Source organism: Martes martes (assembly GCF_963455335.1).
Source record: "Martes martes genome assembly, chromosome: 16".
In the NCBI taxonomy this organism is placed as follows: domain Eukaryota; kingdom Metazoa; phylum Chordata; class Mammalia; order Carnivora; family Mustelidae; genus Martes; species Martes martes.
Window position 1 is genome coordinate 8,823,301 of NC_137904.1, and position 12,325 is coordinate 8,835,625.

Consider the following 12,325-nt stretch of genomic DNA (forward strand, 5'->3'; position numbering starts at 1 on the left):
TATTCTACATATAGGCACAAGCTTCTGAATACTTCATACTTCTTCCTATGTAACTGAAACTAAGCATTTACATATTAAAATATATATTATTTCATTATAAATCACTTCATTTGCATTGTTGTTTCATAGTCGTTAGGGATTATATACATATACATATATATGCTATATAGTTTTTAATTATGCATGCAGTCAGGTTATATTATATATGAATTTCATTTCATGGTACTAAAGAGGGTACGATAAAGCGTATGTTATAAAAAAAGAGGCATTAGATATTACAGGGTTCAGGATCTCTGCTTTATAGATGACCTCATTCAACTCCTTCATTTTCTTATTTTTTTTTATTAAGATATAATGTCTTATTTGTTTCAGGGGTACAGGTCTGTGAATCATCAATCTTACACAATTCACAGCACTCACCATAGCACATCCCCTCCCCAATGTCCATAACCCAGCCACCCTGTCCCTCCCCACCCCAACCCCCAGCAACCCTCAGTTTGTTTCGTAAGATTAAGAGTCTCTACGGTTCGTCTCCCTCCCTGGCCTGGAAGTCAAGCTGGAGGCCCAGAAAGGAGCCCAGGTTCTTTTCATGGCAAGTCCACAACACGTCGTTCTGGTCTTAGATCCACGCTATCAAAAGATCTCTGAGTAGCAGGGACTGCCTGATTCAAACTCACACAAACTACTCCTTCCAAATATACAACATAAACTTGACCGACCTCTACAGCATCCACATGTAAAATATTACCATGGGAACCAGCACAAGGACAAACTGTGAAAACGGTCAATGCCGACCCATCAGGAAGCAAAGCTGCCTTCCGTTGGTTGGTTGTGCGATCGTCCATGTAAAAACAAAGTGAATGAAAGTGAGAATGACTCATTTCAGGGGTTTATCATTTGGCAAGATTAAATCACCACAGGTCTAGAATTTCCTCTGGAACAAAATGCCACAGACCAGGATTTGGGAGGAAACAATAACAGTGATCTACTTGAGCAGTCCCCAAGCTCATTGTATCCATTCAAGTGGAGTCCAGTTTTCATCTCACTCTAAATGCCAGAGAGACCAAATGCCTGTTTTGATTACTGTGACTCCTTAATATAATTTTTGGTAATATTACAATCTCCTTCCTGAAACCTTAATTTTCCCTCTTGTTTACTTGTGAGGCAAACATTAATTGAGTGCTTCTTGTTTAAAACACTGTACAGAGGGGCGCCTGGGTGGCTCAGTGGGTTAAGCCGCTGCCTTCGGCTCAGGTCATGATCTCAGGGTCCTGGGATCGAGTCCCATATCGGGCTCTCTGCTCAGCAGGGAGCCTGCTTCCCTCTCTCTCTCTCTTTGCCTGCCTATCTGCCTACTTGTGATCTCTCTCTCTGTCAAATAAATAAATAAATAAATCTTTAAAAAAAAAAAAAAAAAACACTGTACAGAATGCTCTAGGGAATTATAAAGAAGACAAACTGTCTGCCACTGACAATGTTCCACCTAAAAGAGGAGACAGAACAAACATAAACATATAAACACAAGTATAGGGCAAAACCAAGGAGACTGCAGAAGAGGGATATGCAAATATTAAAGGGGAAGACAAATCGAATCTTAAAAAACAAACAATCATAAACACATGTGGGGAGCTGAAAGGCGATCCTCCCGAGTCTCCTTTCTCATTTTCTGTGATGCACGCTTTCTCCCTTGAACTTCTTCTATCTAGTGGGGAGTCCAAGAGGTGCTTCTGAATGCTTGATGAAATCTTCTTGCTTAATTGTAACTGAGCATTTATATACTAAAATGTTACTTTATTATAAACCACTTTATTTGTATTGCCATTTTTTAAAAGATTTTATTTATTTGACAGGCAGAGATCACAAGTAGGCAGAGAGGCGGGGTGGGGGGGGGAGCAGGCCCCCTGCTGAGCAGAGAGCCCGATGTGGGGCTCGATCCCAAGACGTTGGGATCATGACCTGAGCCGAAGGCAGAGACTTTAATCCCACTGAGCCACCCAGTCGCCCGTTGCCATTTTATATTACCGTGAGTGATCACACACACACACACACACACACACACACACACAGAGCAGATATCCAGTTTGCTTACCCAAAGATGGCACGGTGCACAATGCCATTGAAGTGTTAAGTCAAAATTAACACAGTTCCTCCTACAGAAGAAAGAACTGCAGGTCTCTCAAGGGCAGAGAGAAATTTGACAGAAGACTTTTCATTTGTAGCACCACAGAAGACATAAACGGAACTATCCCATATTAATCTCTAATCTAGCAAAACAACTTATCTCTCTCATTTTTATTTTCATCTTTAAAAATGGAGGAAGGTAACTTCAATGACCTCTCTTTTGTAGGGGAAATAAAAGAGCTAAGCCAGTTTGCAGTTTCTGCAAGAAAAAGGCCTCCACATAGTCAACAGGGCCCTGGGCGTGAACAGCAACATCTCCTGTTCCTCACATACTCAAATATAAATCACTGACCTCTTAGCTGAAAGGCTGCTTTCTTAAGGCATGTTTTACCTACAGATTCCTTTGGCAATGAAAAAGCCTCATTGGGCTAATTTTTAAACTCCCTAGCAGAACAGATTTCTCACCCTTACTCAGACAACGAGGTCACTATTTTCAGAAACCCTTACTTAAATTCTCGATTTTACTCCAACTAAAACTGTATTCATTCAACTAAAATTTATGGAACATTTGCCATGTTCCAGGCACTGTTCTAAAAATCCCAACGCAATGAAGCTTCAGCTCTGGTGGGGACAGACAATAAGGGGAAAACATTTAAGTAAATAATATAAAGTGTTAGACAATAACAAGTTCTATGGGGGAAAAAAGAGCAGGGCAAAGGATCAAGAATTATAGGTGAAGATCTGCAAATTTAGACAGCGAAGTCAAGGCAGGTTTCAATGAGAAAGTAACTTGAACAGTCTTCAATTCGCAGAAAAATCCCCTTTCTCTCTACATTTCAAGTCAATTCATATGTTGCCTCACTTTTTCCATTTTCATATTACTGTTTTTTATTGCTACATGGTGATTTTGAAAAAGATCCATTTCAAGTAAGATAAATTTCTAGAAACTTTGTAAAGAACACCGCCCTACCGTTTAAACATTCCATCCCTCTCCCTGACAAAAACTTTTCTGTATGCCCACAAAAACAAATAAAATATGAGGGAGTAAAAAGGAAGCCACACGCATTCACAAAGCAAAAGAAAACAACCCTAAATAAGTAGGGATAATTCTAATAAAAAAATGTGTAGGATCGGGGCGCCTGGGTGGCTCAGTGGGTTAAAGGCTCTGCCTTCAGCTCGGGTCATGATCCCAGGGTCTTGGGATCGAGCCCCGCGTCGGGCTCTCTACTCAGCAGGGAGACTGCTTCCCTTCCTCTCTCTCTGCCTGCCTCTCTGCCTACTTGTGATCTCTGTCAAATAAATAAATAAAATCTTTTTTAAAAAAATGTGTAGGATCCACAGGGTTAATGGGAATCTAAATTGTACAGCCACTGTGGAAACCAGTATGGTGATTCCTCAAAAAATTAATGATAGAACTACCATATAATCTAGCTATTCCACTTCTGGATATTTATCCAAAAAACACAAAAATGCTGATTCAAAAAGATGTATGTACCCCTATGTTCACTGCAGCATTATTTATGATAACCAAGAAATGGAAATAACCTAAAACCCCACAGATGGATAAATGGATAAAGAAGATGTGGGACGCCTGGGTGGCTCCGTTGGTTAAGCAGCTGCCTTTGGCTCAGGTAATGATCCCAGCGTCCTGGGATGGAGTCCCACATTGGGCTCCTTGCTCCGCAGGGAGCCTGCTTCTCCCTCTGCCACTCTGTCTGCCTGTGCTCACTCTCTCTCTCTCTCTCTCTCTCTGACAAATAAATAAATAAAATCTAAAAAAAAAAAAAAGAAGAAGATGTTGTATGTACACACAATGAAATACCACTCAGTCTTAAAAAAAAGAGGGAAATTTCGCCATTTGCAACAACATGGATGGACCTTGAAGGTATCATGGAAAGTGAAATAAATCAAAGACAAATATCATGTAATTTCACTAATATATTGAATCTCTAAAAACAAAACAAACGAACAAACATAAGAAAACATAAACAAAGCTACAGATGCAAAGAACAAATGTGTATAAGAGGGGAAGGGGTGGTAAGAGGCAGGCGAAATGGATACCTGCAAAGAAAGGACGGTAACTAGACTTTTAGTGGTGATCACTTTGTAGTATAGACAGAGATTAAATTACAATGTACATCTGGACAAAAAATTTAAATTATTTTAACCATACCAAACTGAACCAAATACCCTAAAGCTGGGGGATGGGAGAGAGTAAAATAAATTAATTGGAAAAGAAAAAAGAAGAAAATTTAGATCATTTTTACTGCATCACTTGAAAGGAAGAAAAAGGCACAAAAGACTGATCCACAAGTTAGATCAGAATACAAAGAATGATAAACAGATAAGAGGTTACAAAACAGTAAGCAGAGTATAATTCTATTCTGTATTTACCAACACATATATTTGTAAGGCTATCTACTCATAAGTTAATAGTAGTTGACTCTGGCTGATTTTTTTCCCTTTTAGTTTCAGTTTCTTAATGTTATACCATGTTCACTTTCTTAATGTTATACAATGAATTTGTATGTTTTAATTTTTTTTAAATGTTACCTATTTTTAAAAGCTATGAGTTAATATGCTCACTGATTTTTTTTTTCATATAATGCAAACTGGGCACATAAGAAGATAGGTTTAAAACTCTTTATGTGTTTTTAAATGTTTTGCTTGTCTTAAAAAGTGTTTTGTCCTTCAGCGCCTGGGTGGCTCAGTCGTTAGATGTCTGCCTTTGGCTCAGGTCATGATCCCAGGGTCTTGGGATGGAGCCCCACATCAGGCTCCCTGCTCAGCGGGGAGTCTGCTTCTCCCTCTCTCACTCTCCCTGCTTGTGTTCCCTCTCTTGCTGTCTCTTTCTCTGTCAATTAAATAAATAAGTAAAATCTTAAAAAAGAAAAAAAAGTGTTTTGTCCTAATTATTGTTTTGCTTTTTCTTACTAATTTCAATCTGCTAAAAATTCCTGCTGTGGGAGGTCACAATTTTTTTTTCTCCAAAAGTTGGAATAACTAAATATCTAATCATAGCAATAAGTTGTAACAAGTATTTGATAAAAGTGGTATATTAGACCAAACCAAATTTTGATAACAGGGGATGATCAGATTTGGTAATCTGTTTGGTACAGAAAAAAAGACCTGGTAAGCAACTATCTATCAAAGAGATAGAAGAGGGGTCCTACCACAAGAGATCAGCAGAAACAGCCTCAATGTCCAACAGAATTCTTGCAGCAATTTTTTCCTACAAAATGTATGCATGCTCATTAAGATAAATCTAAAAGCTATAAGACATAAAGGACAACCATAATCTCATCAGATCAGAGACTAGATTTTAAAACATTTCAGTATCATCCAGAATTAGCAAGATTCCAAAAAAAAAAAAAAAAAGGAAAAAGTGTTTTTAAGGCGTTCTAAAGACAGGATATTATGCTAAGTTAAACAAGTCAATCACAAAAAGACAAATACAGTGTGATTCCACTTATATGAGTTAGTTAAAGTGTCAAATTCATAGAAACATAAGGTAGAATGGTAGAGCAAGAAGAGGAGGAAGTGAAAAGTTGTTGTCTAATGGGTACAGAGTTTCTGTTTTGTAAGATGAAAAAGTTCTGGAGATCTGTTACACAACATATGAATATACTTAACACTACTAAACTATACACTTAAAAACGGTTAAGGTGATAAGCTTTGTGCTGTGTTTTTTGCCACAATTAAAAGGTAGATAAAAATTCTTACAGTAATATAAAATGCTTTGTACTGCACCAAATTACTAATAGTGAAGACCAGAGGACAGTGCCATATTGATAGCCTTGTTTAAAAACAAATCTTTTTAAAGACTTTATTTTTAAGTAAACTCTGCTCCCAACAGGGAGCTCAAAGTCACAACCCCAAGATCAAGAGTTACGCGCTCTACCAAGTGAGCCAGCCGGGTGCTCCTAAAAAATGTTTCTGAGCCCCAATTCCATTGAACCAAATTACCTAGAGTCTGATAAAAATGGCACTTGAGGGGCACCTGGGTGGCTCAGTGGGTTATGCCTCTGCCTTTGGCTCCAGTCAGGATCTCAGGGTCCTGGGATGGAGCCCCACATCGGGGGAAGCCTGCTTCCCTTCCTCTCTCTCTGCCTGCCTCTCTGCCTACTTGTGATCTCTTGTCAAATAAATAAATAAAATCTTTTTTAAAAATGGCACTCGAGATGAGTAGGAAGGAAAGAACTACTCAATTAATGATGTGGAACTAACTCGTAAAAATCTATATTAAAAAATTCATTTAGAGGGGCACCTGGGTGGCTCAGTGGATTAAAGCCTCTGCCTTCAGTTCGGGTCGTGATCTCAGGGTCCTGGGATGGAGCCCCGCGTCGGGCTCTCTGCTCAGCAGGGAGCCTGCTTCTTCCTCTCTGCCTGCCTCTCTGCCTACTTGTCATCTCTGTCTATCAAATAAATAAATAAAATCTTTAAAAAAATTCATTTAGATGTTTATATCATGACATACAAAAATTTAATTCCAGAATTAAATAGTTAAGATGGGAAGTTACAAAACAACCAGAATAAAAATATAAGTAAATATTACTGACCTTAGTGTGAGAATATTTTTATAAAAATAAAAATGGAGAAGATAAACTTCTTGAATTTATCTTCAATAACTGAAATAATTGAAATAATTTCTCCAAAAACTGAAATACATAAAACTGAAGATCACATTGTTTTTTAAAATAGCCACCGCTACATTGGGGCACCTGGGTTGTTCAGTTGTTGGGTGTCTGCGTTCGGGTCTGGTCATGATCCCAAGGTCCAGGGGTTGGGCCCCACGTGGGGCTCCCTGCTAGGCAGGAAGCCTGCTTCTCCCTCTCCTTCTCCCCTTCTTGTATTCCCTTGGTTACTGTCTCTTTCTGTCAAATAAATAAATAAAATCATAAAAAAACCCACTATAAAATCAGAAGGCAAACAAACAAACAAATTAATTCACTAACTATCTGACAGTGGGTTGATAAACTTAATATATAAGTAAATTATTGTATCAAAATATAAAAAATAATAAATACAACTGTAGAAGTCATAAAAGAACAAACAAAACATTAAACTGGCCAATAAGCACAAGAAAAACTGATCTCAACAGTAATTAAAGAAATAACAAGAGCTAAAAGCTACAGACTGTATACTCTGTTGCATGTTACATGCCTCGTTTCCTATTTCATCTCCTGCAACGAGGGACAAAAAAAAAATTCCCCTATTTTCAGATGAGGAAACTGAGTCAACAAGAAGATCATATTCCAAGAACAAGTAGTCTCAGTTCCACGCTGCTGTGTTAATCACCATACTCTACAGCCTCCATAAATAAAAGAAAAAAAAAAAGAGATCGCTTTTTATTCTACCAAATGTCATCTAGCGCAGGCCTGGACAAAGTAGGCTCTCAAGTCAGATGTCCTGCCGCCCATTTTTGAATGGTCCGTGCGCTAACAATGAATGAGTGGTTTTTTAAATTTTTCCATAGTTGGGGAAAAACATTCTGTGACGTGTAAAAATTCTGTGACGTGAAAATTGTATGAAGTTTCATGTCAATGTCCACCAATAGCAGAGCTAAGCAGTTGCAACAGAGTCTGCACGTGGCCTGCAGAGCCTAAGACGGGACCTCATTCGGCCCTTCACAGAAAGCATGTGTTGTCTCCTGATGCGGTGAACTGGGGGCCCTCTTCCACGCTGTCACTGTAAATGGCAATCAAGTACAATACAAAGCAAAATACGTAAATCTTCATAGTAGCTGACCTGGCAATTTTAGTTTATCACAAAGAAATGTAAAATCCACCTCAACTTCTATGTAAAAAAAAAACACCGCTGAAGCAATGTGAACCCAGGAAGTCTGACTCCGGGCCTGACCTCAGGGCCAGGACTAGGGTGAAGGTTACACTTAGACACTGACTCTGAAGGGAAGAAAACAGCCAAGTAACACCCATGAAAACTGGTATTCCTGACGTCCTATTAATCCGAACTGTGAAGTAACACCTTGACATTGCTACCAAATCATAAAACATTCATTTTAAGCATTCTTTTGAAAGACATCATTTTTTGAGCTGGGGCACATGAAACTGCAGATATTCAAAGGTTTATGATACATTAATAGCACGAAATCAAAAGGTAGACCTAGATTAAACATAAAATCCATCTTGAGTATGGATAAACCCAAAACTGACAGTTTACTTTCAGCAGAATAACACATCTGTCACATAAATTAAGGTCATCCCTTGAATTTTATTGGATTTGGAGTTTGTTGGCACTTAATTTATAAATTTGCTTTATTTCATAACTGTATAAATGCTGCAAGCTAAGACATTTCTTCCATGCTGGGATATATTTATTATGACAAACATAATTAAGTCAAACAGGAAGTAAAGATGTTTTCCTTTGAAAGAGGCCTTTATATTTCACAAGTTTGTGCTGTCTCTTGTAAACTCCACAATCAACCTAGCACACAATTTTGAGAAAACAACCATCGCAATCCCCTCCTGCTCTATCTCACATAGAGCAGAGCCATCAGGATGAAAAGGAAAGCAAAAGAAAGACCGTTTTCAAGTGACTTCACATTCAAAACAAAACATTTCACCTTTGCGAGCTTCTCATCTGTTTTCTCGTCCTTTAAGTAGAGATAATGGTTTGGACTACAAGGTTATAGAAAGAAAGCATGAGAGGTACACTAGGCAACTTATACAAAATAATAATAATAATAATAATAGTAGGTAATATTTACTAAGCAGTTAACCACGTGCCAGGCATTTTGTATGCATTGTATAGGCACATAACATTCTATATGCATCACCTCAAAGAATAATTACAACCACTACACTCTACGTAATAGGTACCAGCACATCTCTGTTTTAAAGATAACAAGGCTGAGGGAGACCCTGACAGGTCTGTTTTGTCCAAGGTCACGTAGCTGGTAAAAGGCTGAGCCAAGACCTGATCAAAATGTTTAACGCCAGGAAGCTGGTTTTCTTCTCCTTTATAAAAAACTACCCCCAGTAAATGGGAGCAATTATTATGATACTTACATCCATAGTTTACCAGAATGACAACGCATAAACATTTCTTCTTTGAAACCCAGCCACGGACCTTCCAGTGAGCGAAGGCCTCCGAAGGGGCTTCCAAGGCACTCGGGTCATAAACCTTCCCTGAATGCTATTTTCCAGTTGGCTTTAGTCTGCTTTCTACAAAATTTGGGACATTCAGTGCAACTTTATTTTTGAAAGTCTTCGAGATTCTAGCCAACAGCAGTGTCAACATCAATTTCCTCTTCTTGCCGGGACTCTCCAGGGTCCCTTCCCCAGTCTTTCCTTCCGTTGTGTTCCTGTGGTTGAAAACTCTAGACGAAGCCACTAGGCCTAAGTACACAGTGCTTGTGGGAAGGAGCCAAAATCATTGTCACCACCAAGTTTTTCATACAGATTTAAAAAAAGCCTTGGTTAACATTGCAAAATTGATGAGCTTAAACTCCAGAAAGGGTTATACTTTGAAAAATAAAACTACTTTTTTTTTTAAGATTTTATTTTTATTTATTTGACAGAACGAGAGATCACAAATAGGCAGAGAGGCGGGGGTAGGGGTGGGGGGGTGGGGGGGGCGGGAGGCAGGGTCCCCACTGAGCAGTGAGCCCAATGCGGGGCTCGATCCCAGGACCCTGAGATCATGACCTGATCATGAGCCAAAGGCAGAGGCTTAACCCACTGCACCACCGAGGCGCCCCTAAAAAATAAAACTACTTTCTTACCATTTTCTGTTTCCCCTGCTTAGAATATACCACTAATAACAAAGATCTTCAATTTTATTCCAAACTGGTAAATGGGTTTTATTTTCATTTATAGGCATCCTGGGGGCACCTGGCTGGGTCAGTCAGGAGAGCATGTGACTCTTGATCTCAGAGTCCTAAGTCTGAGCTCCACATTGAAGGTAGAGATTACTTAAGAAAATAAAAGGCATCCTAAATGATTATAACAGAATAGTTTTTAGAAATGGGGAGGAAAAAAAGGTTATTATGAGATTTAGTTCCCAATGACCCTCAGATCTTCCCCTCACCCCCGCCGAATCAAGTATACATTATACTGAAATATAAAGGTTTTAAATGGCTACAGGGCCTAACTTCTTTGAAGAGAATCTAAAACGGCTATCGAGAGTTGATAACTCCCAAGGCTTAAACAAAACCCTGTGGCTTTTTTTTTTCTTTTCCCTGCATAGCCCTCAGTCTTCAAATGGTTCCACCATTAAAAAAAACAACAACAACAAAAACAAAACCAAGCTTTTATTATATGGACATGTTGAAATATTAGGTCTAAAAACAAATACAAACCGTTTTGAGAATGAATGCCCTGAAAATAACCAAAAAAGGAAAAAACAAAAATAACTGAGAGATCCACCGCTGAAGCCATTTTTCTGGGTCTGTCGAGTGTTTGGGAGAACAATTATTACTGAAATGCAGTCAGGTCCAAATCCGAGCGGGCAGCACAGAGAGCAGAGGTGCTGGGGGCAAGAGCAGGAGCGGGGAGAGGAGATCAGAGCTCGCAGCTTGCTGGACTCCACACTCAGTGAGCGCAGGAGCAGCCCGTTGGTTCCACAGGGACGCAGGCCGCCAAGCCAGGCTCCCGGGACTCAAACAGTGGCCCTGCCACTGAATATCTATGTAACCTTGGACAAATCATGTTGACCTCTGTGTCCTTCATGTTCCTTATTTGTCACTGGAGATAATAATGACCCCATCTCATAAGGTTGCTATGAGAATTAAATATGTTAAAAATATGTGACGTGTTTAGAGCCGTGTGTGGCACACAGTCAAAATCACAAGGGCTACCTGTGAATCACTGTTGTTATTATTATTGTTATTATTTCATTTCAGAAATGAGGAAACTGAGGCAGAGATAAGAGACGTTATTTGTCTGAAGTCACACGTCTGGGGAATGTCAGACCTGGGGTCTGAACATAAGGCATTGTGACTCTCAAGTCCATCCGCTTAACCACCCCGAAACAAACAAAAAACTGTTTTCAAATGTAAAGAATTCATTAAATGAGACAAGGATGTCAGTGAAGTTGAGGTTGCTCTGGAATGATGGCCCTACAAGCTACTGACTAAGTACCCTTTGGGTCAAATATGTCTACTGGATACTGAGATTACATGAAAGGTCAGATGGTCCCAGGCATGGCTTAAAGCTCATCCTTTAAGGAGAAAGATACACATATAAATATTTTAAAATTGGAATGACAATGGAAAACTGCAAAAACAAAAGTAGCAAAAAAGGTTTTTTTTTTAAGATTTTGTTTATTTGAGTGAGAGAGCGAGACAGCACAAGCTGTGTGAGGGGCAGAGGCAGAAGCAGGCTCTCTGCTGAGCAGGGAACCCGATGCAGAGGACCCCAGGATCATGACCTGAGCTGAAGGCAGATGCTTAAGTAACTGAGACTCCCAGGCGCCCCCCGCAAAAAATGTTTTAAAAATAAAATAAAATGACCAGAAACAAGATCTTTCCTAACTCCAGGAACAAATCACTTTTTTAAAATGTCCTGCCCGACCTGCCCCACTCCTCAACCCATGAAATTTTCTACCCAACATGTTCTCTCCAACACATTTTCGGTTGATGTTATCGCTTTAGTCACTGGTTTGACCTTCCAGTATTTAAGTTTAGGAAGGAAAATATAGGCCAAAAAGTTTACTTATGAACAAGGAAAAAATCAAAATTTCCAGATGATGAAGATTAAAGTAGTAGTAAATTTGATCTCCTGCAATTACTTTATCCTTCTCATATGATTTTTCAATCCTTTCCAGCTTCAGAAAGAAAATATTCTATTAGATTTTGAAGATTAAGATCAAACAGCTTTTTCTCCTGTTAACATCTACTTGATCGGATGCCAGGAGGAAATTTATTTCTACAATACCGGTGAAATCTGAAATTCATTGTCTGTCCTTTCCTTTAAAAAATTTTTACAGAAAACTATAATCAGAAATAACCAATGGTTGCTTTTCCTTTAGTGAAAATCTTAATGCAGCATTAATAGTGAAAACAAATTGATTAAGGTGCAACAATTAAAACCTTTCTCTATCACGTAATTATTTGGAATGTAAAAGCTTTGCTAAGAAAGTTCTTCTGGTTGACTGAAAAACAGCCACTTTTGTAGGTAAAGGTCAAGTGTTCAATTTCTTTTCACTAAGTCTGAATGGCTTCCTCTAAGAGTCTTCATGGATG